This window comes from Ursus arctos, unplaced genomic scaffold, assembly GCF_023065955.2.
Source record: "Ursus arctos isolate Adak ecotype North America unplaced genomic scaffold, UrsArc2.0 scaffold_9, whole genome shotgun sequence".
In the NCBI taxonomy this organism is placed as follows: domain Eukaryota; kingdom Metazoa; phylum Chordata; class Mammalia; order Carnivora; family Ursidae; genus Ursus; species Ursus arctos.
Window position 1 is genome coordinate 61,730,859 of NW_026623111.1, and position 12,257 is coordinate 61,743,115.

At 42.4% G+C, this 12,257-nt stretch overlaps 1 long non-coding RNA gene across 1 annotated transcript in view; it reads right to left on the minus strand.

Annotated features, from left to right (window-relative positions):
* Positions 1-12,257, minus strand: part of LOC125280956 (uncharacterized) — a 114,597-nt gene that overhangs the window by 95,790 nt on the left and 6,550 nt on the right. The gene's annotated exons all lie outside the window — the stretch shown is intronic.

The following is a 12,257-nucleotide window of genomic DNA, read 5'->3' on the forward strand; positions in this document are numbered from 1 at the left end:
GGTGTCTGTGACAATTTGTTTCCCTTTCTCATGAGTATGATTTAAAGTCTCATTATAAATTATTTCACTAAGTTATGAATCTTATTGTATTAGATTCAGAGCAGGTCCTAAGCACAATTATGAAGCAAGTCGGATTCATCCACTGAAGTCTCCCCTTTGGCATCTTCAGTCATTGTCGTCTTTGCTTTTTCTATCGGATTTGAGTATTTCCATTGCACTCATTGGACGTGAAAGTGACACACCTAAGCCCGGTCTCCCTGATGGCGCAGGATTCTAACCCGATCACAGCCCAGATTTGCGGGACACGGTCCCCTTTTTATTCTACCACCTCTTTAACAGAGTTCTCAATAGTTCTCCATAACAGTTAAGGTGTGCATTAGGTTTAAATTTTGGAAAGGCTTTCTAGCAATAAACTATTATGCCCCAAAGCAACGTTCACAGGAAGAATTCAAGCCACACTTGACACTGGAGAGGAGTTTATCTGTGAAGATGTTCTCCTCTCCTTCAGCCACCAGTGCCTTCTCCACTTCATGGTTATGTATTTACGTGTTTAGTCACCTCTGGAGAAGGCTAAAGACTTTTTTTTTTTTAATTCCTGATGTGTAATTCTCTTTATGATGCACACATTGTCTGTTGCTTGGAATTCTTGTCTTGGAGGAATTCCCAATGCCTTGTAATCCAGGTTCTTAGCCCTGCCAATTCTTTCCAGTCTGTCCAGTTTGCTCAGTTCAACCCCAGCGATAAGGCTCCCTCCAGCTTTCTCTTTGTTAAAATGAAAACCAAAATAAGGGTAGGTAGGAGTGAAGGATCACTAACACATAGAAATAAGGCTTATACTCTCCGAAATTCTTGCTCTGAGGAAGATTACTAAATAAAAATATGTAATAAAAAGTATGGCTTTAATTAATAATCCGACTTACTCTAAGGGAATATTCTACATCAGCCAGAAATGATCAGTTATTCTTTTTTAAAAAAATTTTATTTGGCTCAGTAGCTTAAGCCTAAAGGAAAAAGTATAGAAGCTGGAGTCAGAAGAAAAGGATGTTCAATTCCAGCTGCGTGGGCTTGAGCACGTTAGTTACCTCCCTGGATCTCAGTGTTTTTGTGGGTGAAATAGGTAAAAGAAAATCTACCTAGCAGGACTGCTATAAAATTAAATACCGTGGGAAGACAGACATAAAGATCCTTGTTGAGTAGCATATACTTTATTTCACACACAAAAAAGAAAGAAAATCAGCAATAAACAACCAGGCAGAAGCAAGCAAATATGGGTCCCTAAGTGTTCTATGATCAATGCCACGTCCAATGGCTTGTGCCCCCTTAGGGATAGATGATCCCCAAAGGGAAAAAGGTAAGTCTACTCATACAATATACAAAACCTGATGTGAGCCAAGCTGTAGTTTCTTCTCAAGCTCTTCCCCCAAGGCGTGAGTCTCCCTCCCTCAGGATGTGTCATTCCAAACGCCTTGACTCCCTCAATTCCCCGCCATATCCTGTCTCGTTACTTTCTGCAGGAACCGATCCTCCCACCTAGAAAATACGTTTCCATCTTAACTTCCTGAAGAAACTAAGACATTTGTACATGCGCCCACACGCACACACGCGCACACACACATGCATACACGCACGCACACACACACACGCACGTACACATTGGCTCACTCTTTCAGTTGTGTCTGTGCTATACCACAAAGATTCTAAAAACAGGGTTACCCCCCAAACGCACTTTCACAAATGACCTTCAGGAAATAAAATAATCTCTTGAAATTATATATAAAATTTTGTTCCTACGTGCCTTTGTAGGTGTTTTTCAAAAAAGGGATCCGTAGCTTTGATCACATCCTCATAAGGGACTGTGATCCAAAGAAGCAAGAACTAGTGTTGCAGTCCGGCTGCAAATCACCACTATCCTGCAGTCTTGTTTGCAGGGACCCCATGTCCCTAGCCTCTAAAGTATACGAAGTGCTCAAAAGGCACTTGAAGAATGAATACTTGCATTTGCAAGAGAGCATTCTCGGGGTACTGGAAATTATGGTCACAATATCACACAAGGAAAAGTGACATTCATGAAACAGAAAAGTCCATCCTTGCCCAGCTGCTAGGAGCAAAAGCTTGGTTGGTGGAGTTTACAATTTGCTAATAATTAGTGCTTTTCTATATACAAAATTAATTATAGCATAATAAAATCCAATAGCATTTGTTCTTAATTCTCCTCTGATCTGCATTCTGTTGTTTATTCTCATTTGTTCTGATAAGGTCCATTGTCTCTAATGTTGCTTCATAAAGGGTAAGAAATAAATCAATGGTATTTAGCTTTTCTAACCATCTGGTCTGGCAAACATCCCAAAATTAATGTTTAAATCTGGGTGCAGTTCATGTATTTTGTCTTGTCTTAGGGAATAATTCTAGAGAGAGAAATGAGAGGTAGGAATTTCCCTCTAACCTCACGGAGAAATCTGATCTTTTTGAAGATAGCCCTCTGGGAACATTGTAGGTTTTCATCACATGTTACTGGGTTCAGTTCTATGACGAAGGCCACAACTGGTCAGTTTGAGAGCTCCCACTTTGGATACTTTCTTTCAAGTTTTAGAGAAGGAGTTAGCAAGCTTTTTCCACTAAGTGGCTGGATAGTAAACATCTTAGGCTTTGCCGACTCTACAGTTTCTGTTGCAATCATTCCACTCTGCTGTTGGTGCAAAAACAGCCCTAGACAAGAGGCAAAGAAATGGATGTGGCTGTGTTCCAATGAAATTTATTTACAGAAAGAGGTTACCCTGAAGTCCGATTACTGAGGTTAGTGCACAAAGGACCACTCAGCTTCCTCCTGATTCCCCTGGATACGCCCTCTGAAGAAGCCTGCCTAATTAAGAATAGTAGTGAACTCTACCTTCTAGAATCTCCATACCCACCTTGCCCTGCTCTAGGCTCCCACACTGCTTCTGTGACAGTGACACTGGTGGAAATGGCATGACAGCGGCTGCCTGGTGGTTGGTGTAATTGGATATGAGAAGAAAGAAGATACAAAATGATTCTGGAATCCCAAAGTTCGATGAAGAAGAGGCGGTACCGTTAGGAGAAAGGCTGAGGTCATAGGAGAGAATATATTTGAAAGAAACCATGAATCTCTCTAGCATAAAACCATTGCTGTCATGAAAATCCTCCCTTGTGCACCCCTCGGTCCCCTAGCACGTCTCCCGTTTTAGCACAGCGGGCTGACAAAATCCCATCCTGGTTAGGTCCAACGCTCTGAATGCTCTGCTCCTCCACCCGGCTGAACAAGACTGGGGAAAGCACACAGCTTTAAACGTACGCGCACCTCTGTTAACCAGGTCCCCGCTGTTGCTCAGAAACCACGTCCGTTTCCCTAATCCATTCACTCCCCCACACCTAGAGGACCATTTAGAATCCCCTTCTCTAGCCTCATATGCCCAACACCGCTGCTCCCACCTTCACTTCAGCTGTCGACCTTGCTTCCCATTTAACAGGGAAAGAGAAACCAGGAAAAAGCAACCCGCACAGCTTGCATCACCACACCGCCACCTCTCTGCCTCCTTGAGCATATAGTCTCCCGGGCTTCCAGTCAGCCTGCCATCTTGCACAACCTGTGGGGCGCTTTAAGGTCCCATGTACGCTGGGTCACGTGACCTCTTGCCAGGACAGGACCAGAATGCCTGCAATTCTTTCTCTTCTCCAATTCTCCCTCTCCACCAAATAGTTTCTAACAGTTTATATGCATGCGATCATCTCTCCGACGGCAACAAAAGAAACCTCCTGACCTCACAGACCCCCCTCCAGCTCCAAGCCCACTCTGGTCTCCCTTTTAGAAGTTGTTTGCGTTCACGGTACTCACGGTTCTTAAGTTTCTTCTTCTTTTCTCTGGAGCTCGCTGTGATGTTTGCCCCCACCACCTTACACGTATCCCTTGTTTCACTTGTCCCCAGAGCACTAGCCCCAGCTGACGTAATCTCAGCCTTCCCTACTCTGTGGAGGCCCAGATGTGGCCATGCAGCTGAGGAGAGCCCGTCCTGTGACCCCTGCACACCCCTGGTTGCTGCTGCATCAACGACTGGGGTAGAAAGTGGCCCAGGAAGCTGCGAGGCAGGACATGTAAGGCACCCCATACAGATGCCAATTGGTATAATCATATTAAAAAATCGGTCTGGGTTTTCTAACCTATTTGAAACCCTTTCAAGAAAGGCCTTTCGTGCCTTTCTTTAAAATGGTTGTATGGAAACAGATTTGGAAACAGATTTCCATGTCTCTATCTGCTTGACCCTTCAACCAGCACATTGATCTTCCATTCACTCTTTTCTTTGTTAATAATTAAAAAAAACTGTTATAATTCCCCTACTGGACCTTCAGTACACAAGTGAAAAATGTAGTTGACTCTATTGATGTTTCTCTATATCCCAGGGCACCCACTTGTTATGCCTCTGGAACGGCGACCCTTTCTGTGAAGGAGCAAGGACACAGAAGTTTGGGAGTATACTTAGTGATGCTTTTGTTGGAATGTCTTACTAAATAGATTTTTTTAATTCGTACTTTAGCAACTTGGTATAACTAAATATGAAAGCTATATCCCTCAATATGTGCATTTGTATGTTTACATGTTTTCAAAAATAAAGGGAAAATACATAATATTTGGGAATAAAATATGAAAATCATTTTCACAAGTTACAGATGTCCTGATAACTCATAAGTGGTGAAACTATCTAAGGTCATCTCTAATGAGTGAAAACATTTTTGATTTCACACTTCCCACATCTTGTACTTTGTTTATAAGAATTACTTAAGATATTTGAAGATTTTAAGAATTTTTTAGATGGTTATTTAACTATCAGAACCTAATAAATACATCTTTAAGCAGCTTGCTATTACTAAGCTTTCCTTTGACAAAAAAGGGACTTTGAAATCTTTTAAGTCGATAGCTGAAAGACCTTTCTTATAACCCAGAACACTCGTCATAAATGCTGTTGTTTTGTTTTCTAATCACTATAAATAAATCTACCTTACATATTTTCCATGTGGCAGAGATTTTTGTGTGTGGCCTTAATGATATAATTGGTCTCAGAATAAGAAAAGAATTATTTTCCGAAATGTATTCACTTTTTTTTTTTTAAGATTTTATTTATTTATTCGACAGAGATAGAGACAGCCAGCGAGAGAGGGAATACAAGCAGGGGGAGTGGGAGAGGAAGAAGCAGGCTCATAGCGGAGGAGCCTGATGTGGGGCTCGATCCCATAACGCCAGGATCACGCCCTGAGCTGAAGGCAGACGCTTAACCGCTGTGCCACCCAGGCGCCCCTGAAATGTATTCACTTTTTAAAGCCATTTCAGGGACAGGATTCAGCAGTAGAAGCATAATAATTTAAAAAATATGTTTCCCTAGCTTTCAGAATTCCAAAAAATCACTAGCAAAGTTCAGATCCTAAGCTCTTGCGCTCACATTAATTACGTGCACATTTATCCGTACCACCTTGCCTTCCATATCAATGTGGAAAAGACAGGGAGCGACCGGATAATAACCCATCCACTGGAACCTGGGTACAAAGTAAGGCATGTGACTCTGGCCTGACCACTCAGGATCCCAATGCAATGGTCACGAGCACCAGTTCAGGTACATATACATGGCCCCAACACCCCTCGATTTTTTCCTGCAGAGGCTTATGAGAACTTTGTCATTCCCGTGAGCTCCCTGAATTGGGATGATAGGAACTCAGAGCTATGTATAAATACATCATGTACCACATGGAAAAAGTTGATATAGAGCAGGAGAGAATGAGACCAACAAAGACAGGTGTGAAATAATAAGAAATATAAATAGTTCTTTCCTTGATGGTGTTGCTTCTCTCTCTCTTACAGCCTCTTTCTTAACTGGGGAAGATGGAAACACAGCAGATAAAGTGATAATTTGGAAAAATGAGAAACCTAAATTCCCTCCAGACAACACACATCAGATGAATGAGAAAAACCCTCCCTGAATTGGGTAGGAGAGGGGCACCTGGGTGGCTCAGTATGTTAAGCGTCCAACTCTGGATCTGGGCTCAGATCATGATCTCAGCGTTGTGAGATCGAGACCCAAGTTGGTCTCCATACTCAACATGGAGTCTACTTAAGATTCTCTCTCTTCTGGAGCACCTGGGTGGCTCGGGTGGTTAAGCGGCTGCCTTCAGCTCAGGTCATGATCTCAGGGTCCTGAGATCAAGCCCCACATCAGGCTCCCTGCTCAGTGGAGAGTCTGCTTTTCCCTCTCCCTCTGCCCCTCCCCCTGCTTGTGCTCTCTCACTCATGCAACTCTCTCTCTCAAGTAAATAAATAAAATCTTAAAAAAAAAAAAAAGATTCTCTCTCTTCCTCTCCCTCCGACCCTTACCCCCACTCACACACGTGCTCTCTCTCAAAAAAAAAAAAAGAAGAAGAAGAAGAAGAAAAAATCACCCACCTGATTCTGATTTCAAGAGTCATGGAAGTTCTTTTTTTTTTTTTTTAAGATTTTATTTATTTATTAGACAGAGATAGAGACAGCCAGCGAGAGAGGGAACACAAGCAGGGGGAGTGGGAGAGGAAGAAGTGGCCTCCCAGAAGAGCAAGGAGCCTGATGTGGGGCTCAATCCCACAACGCCGGGATCACGCCCTGAGCCGAAGGCAGACGCTTAACCGCTGCGCCACCCAGGCGCGCCAAGAGTCATGGAAGTTCTGAAGTGAAATCATAGAGGTTCACGTCATTATAAGCAGAAAAACTTGTAGTCATTCCAACATTGATGACAGAGAGTATCACCATTAACTGCGCTGAGCAGAAAATAGGAGCCCAATAAAGGAGAAGGAGGCTTCATGTTACTCATCAATCTAGAGTGTTTACCCCACCAGGACCATCCTCAAGCCAAAACTGGGGAAACATTCCTGACTTTTGCACATCATGATTTCTATCCCATTGCTTGCATGATCCGTGTCTCTGAAATGTGGTTTCTGTCTAAGTGTCTACAGAAAGCCTCATTCGAGGGAAATACACACTTTCAGGCATCGGTGTGATGTCCAGTTTTGGGGTCACCAGTGACTTGAAGGAAGAGAACCTAGGTAATGCGTGGACAAGGAGAGAGAAATGAGCATGCAGCGGCCCTACTGCCGCTGCTCTGTTCACAGTGAGGATTGAGCTGTTCTAATCCCCTTGGATTTTTTATCTACCAAAACAGCTTGGGCCCATCAGCAAATTGCTGTGGCATATGGTCCAGGTTTACGAGTAATCTGGCACATGATTAAGGCAAGGGGGATGTCATCCTTCAGCAAATACTGAAAATACTGTAGGAGAATTTGGTGGGGTTTTTAAAAGTCAAACTGATAAAATTATAATTATTAAATACCTCCAAAAATCAACAATTTGGAATTTATCAAATTAAAATTTTCTTTAGATGGAGGAAGTTACCATGGGGGGGGGACAACACCCAAATTGTTTAGAATGAGTGTTTCTCTGCTGTGGAATCAGTGGCTTGGATGCCAACCTTCAGGATCCCATTGGGCTGTACACTAGGTGTGGGTTTCACTGCAGACCGAGTTTCCAGTTCCCTGCAATCAGGTCACTATCGTACTTAACAGCTATCCTACGGTCCTGGTGACGAGGGAAACGTGTTCAAAGAGAAGTATGATGTGAAGACAGGTATAATGATAGATAGTATCTAATATAACCTCATCCATGGTCCTCAAACTGGAGTCAGTCTCCAGCTACAGCAGTGATTCTCTCCCCCGGGTACCCGCTAGATTCCCCTGGGGAGATTTTTTAAAATATCGATGCCGAGAATCTTCCCCAGACATGCAGATTTCACTGGACTTCAGTGAAGCATGGGCACTGGCATTTTTTAAAAGGTACCCTAGCGATTTCACTGTTCAGCCAGAGCTTTGACCCTTTGAATGAGGGCAACCCTCCAGTGTGCCCAGTGGTACACAAAACTGTAGGATAAAAACTAAACATATCTTTTTGGAAAATTCATGTTATTCATTCAAAGAAAATTCATTTCTTTGGGGAAGAAAAACTGGCATTATTTTTTTCTTGCTCTTGAAAGGTTACTGTAAATATAAGACATTAGGGAGCTCAGGGTGGCTCAGTCAGTCAAGCGGTCAACTCTTGATTTTGGCTCAGGTCATGATCTCAGGGTTCTGGGATCCAGCCCTGTGTTGGGCTCCACACTCAGTGGGGAAACTGCTTAAGGATTCTCTCCCTCTGCCTCTCCTCCTGTTCTTGCGCCCTCAAATAAATAAATAAATCTTTAAAGAAAAAAACATTATACATTTAGTAAGCCTAAGACAGCTATATATACACGCGAAGTATAAAGTCCACACGAGCTTTTCAGGTAAAACTGGGCCCCAATACCTTCAGAGGTATATGCTTCTTCATTCTCTTTCCCTTCCTTTGTGAGACATTTTTGAAGAAATAATACACATAGAATATTATGCTTTCATTGAAACTACTTCAGTGCTTTAAATTTCCCCTATTTCTTTACTCATACACAACAATCTAATAATTGCATACCTAAATATGTATCTAACCATCAATTTAGGAATATATGTGTGTGTGCATGTGTGGGGATGAGTTTATCTTTTAATCAGGAAAAAGATTTTTTTTTAAAACGAACCCATAATGCTCAATTGCATCTGGTTCCAAACAAGTCCGGCACTTGCAGGTACAGTGACAGAAGCCCGATTGAGATTCTAATTCCCCCACAGATCATTCAGCACTTATGACTGAGAGGATGTTAAGTAGCAAATTGAGCGGCAGAAGAAAAAGAGGTAGAAAAATTTTATCTCATTCTGCTTAATACTGCAGTGTTCTTTAGACCCACAACATAGAAGGAACATTTTTTTTTTTCAGGTTTTCTGGTTGTTCCAGGCATCATATTCTTACTTTATCAAGTTATTTCTCCTTGGATTAAAGCTCGTTAGTATTGCATAAACTCATGACTACATAACTCAATCTGTGTATAAAAGAGATTACATTTCCCTGAATCTCTACTTTCAACACATGCCGTAGGAGAGACAAGCTAAGTTTAACTTCACTGTTTTTTAGACTTTGACCTTGAAAACAATATCAGCATTGCTTCAGTAGGGTTTCAGCAACTGCCCCTACCCATGACCTCACATTTCTCTTTAGGATGAATTAATCAAAATTAATTAAAATAATCAAAATTATTTATTGATCCATTTTTACTACAGCTTCCAGGGGAGGAAAAAAATAGGAGTTTTACTTTACTCTCATCAAAGTAGTTTTTGCAAAAACTCCTACTGGGTAAGCCAACCAGTGACCTTGGCCAGCTTCAGCATCAAAGCAACATTGTCTTGCCATCGTGCCCAGACCCCCTGCACTGTGCGGGCTTTCAGGAGGTGTCCCTGTCCAGTAGCACAAACGGACCCAGAAGAGCAGACATGAGAGATTCACAGCCATAGCTCTGCTGAAAAAAAATGTCTCAAGTTTTCATTTAAAATATTCATGTCAGGGGCGCCTGGGTGGCACAGCAGTTAAGCGTCTGCCTTCGGCTCAGGGCGTGATCCCGGCGTTATGGGATCGAGCCCCACATCAGGCTCCTCCACTATGAGCCTGCTTCTTCCTCTCCCACTCCCCCTGCTTGTGTTCCCTCTCTCGCTGGCTGTCTCTATCCTGTCAAATAAATAAATAAAATCTTTAAAAAATGAAATAAAATAAAATAAAATAAAATATTCATGTCAAATCCTTAAATTCTTCAGAAAACCCCACGGCTAAAATCAAGGATCTGCCCCTGGAGGTTGGACTTGATCTTTAGCATTGGAGCAAAATCTTGAAAAGGCTCCAAAGTTCACTGGCAGGTGGGGGAAACGGGAGAACTAGGGACACTGAAGTGGTTTCCAACATTGAAAGGAATCAAGTCACCTCCCCCAGCTGGGAAGATCAGAGTGGATTTTGAAGGCTTGCAAGGAAAGTTGTTTCAGTGGGTGGGAGGTGTTTTGCAGCCTGGAGATTTTTAAAGCAAAAAAGCAAAAGGATCAGAGCATGAGGAATCTGTAGGCTGGGCCAGAATCAGTGTAAATGGATTGGAAGTGATTTTCCCGGCTTTCCCATGAGTCATGTACATTCTAAGGGTATTAGAGTGAGTTCTGGAGAAGGAATGTGCTACTTATCCCTAACTAAGATGTTTTCAGGGCTAATAGAGAAGAAATTAGAGTCAATTGGGGGGGGGGGGGAGCCAAGATGCAACTAAAACACAAGATCCCAATGCAAACCCAGGGAAATAAAATAGCAGATTAGGTAAGATAAGTGGGTTTGCTGACAGAGATCAAAACCCAAATTTTCCATGGGCACATATGATACAGTATAATTTCCTATTAATTAAATAACTTAAATAATTTTGTGTTAAGGTTTCTTATTCATAACTCATGTATACTTTTCTGGGAAAAGTGAATACTGTAGACAGTAATTGTCATTGGAGCTCAAGAGTTTACAAAATCAAAGAAAATTCAGGAAAGATACAAACTATCCAGGAATCATAGCAACACACTCCTGCAATATTTCGCCTTTTTTCCAGGGCAAGAGTAGATTTGAAGCAGGTAAAATATCTGTACTATTCACAGAATAAAAAAGAGCATCCTTGTAGTTCTGCTCAGTGTGTCCACGTTTTACAAAAAACTCGGTGACCAAAAAAGCACCTGGGTAAAGTAACTGGGTAAGAATGTTGCAATTTTTCTTTAAAAACGAGGAAGGCATTCTCCTTCTAAGGAGTTAACTAATTCTGAGACTGATATACCATTTCTAGGATTTCTAACCACAATTCTGCTTGGAAGCCTGGTTTAAAAACAAACAAACAAACAAAAACCCTCAGAGCTCTAGGTACAAATTACCGTCAGACCAGATTTCATCCCAACAAATAGAACAGTTACAAGCAGTAGCGGCAGTAATAGCTGCAATTTCCTGGGTGCCACCGAGGTGCTGGGTGTTTCCAGAAACTCTGAAGTGTGGTTACTAACAAAAGCTATAATTATAGATGAAGAAGTTGCAGTTTAAGGAAGTTAAACAACTTGCCCAAGGTTCCCCAGCCAGGATCCCGACTTGGAGCTCTCTGATTTAAGAGCTCATCTTAACCATTGCCCCGTACTGTTCACTCCCGGGAGGCGCTCATCTCCTCCTTTAATACCAAGCACTATGGCTTCTGCTGTCTTGGAGTTTACAGCCCATGCTCAGTAAGCATACATTTCCAGTGCTAGGAAGGATAGAGCAAGATAGACGCGTTGATAAATGAATGCCTCTTTTGCTTGCCCACTTCCCAAAATGCAGACTGACCTCTCAGTTATACCTTTTTCTTGGTGATTGTGATGCCCAGCTGGTCCTTCTCATCCTTTCTCATGACCGGTCCTCTTATTCTTGCAAACCTTTCCGCTCTCTTCACAGAATGTTTCCTAGATCTCGGTGTCCGGGTGAAAATCTCTGTCTGATGATACCGCCCACCTAGAAGCCCACTGCAGAATTACACTGAAAGGTAGCATGTGCACTTTGAACTCCACATGAAACCTTTGAACGCCACAAGAAACCTTCACTTCTCTAAATTCTTGCAAGAATGTGTAGCTAGATCACCCACATCACCTCCATATTTTTGTTAACTTCAGTCATCCCACTGCTATTTGGTTTAAGGTTTTCCTCGCTGTGCTCTGAGTTGTATCATAGTTCTTGGTGATGTCTACTTTCATGTGGCTGCATTAGCCAACATCAGCTCCAGAACATATCTCATCTCTATTGCAGACACGCACCCAGGGCCACAGCCGGGACTTCACCGTCACCCAGAGCTAACACACCTCTGAAATCTTAAAGTTCTATGTCCACTCTCTCCACACGGTTTCCTATCCTTCTAGCTATTCTGTTTCTACTAAGAACATCTTTGTTTCCTTACTTCAGTGAGACCTGATGTTTATTGATTTCCCCATTCCTTCCCATCAGTCAGCCTCCTTCTGTCCCCATTTCCCATGGGGACAATAAACCAGAACTTGAATCACTCCTTTGTGCATTAATTTGTTGTACCAATGCCACGATCCTTACTACTTAAAATGGGTGGGGGAGAATAAAGCAGGAAACTGTAGGTCCATGTCCCTGCAAGTTAACAGTGTCCAGTTGGCCCATTATATTGCCTGAAAATCCTATGGTGCTCCTAAATCAGCTTGTCTCTCACTCTCCAGAATAACCACGCAGCCTTACCTGTTTCTCCTGTGCTTCCTATTCTGTAATCCTATCCTCCACTCTCAGCACTAGG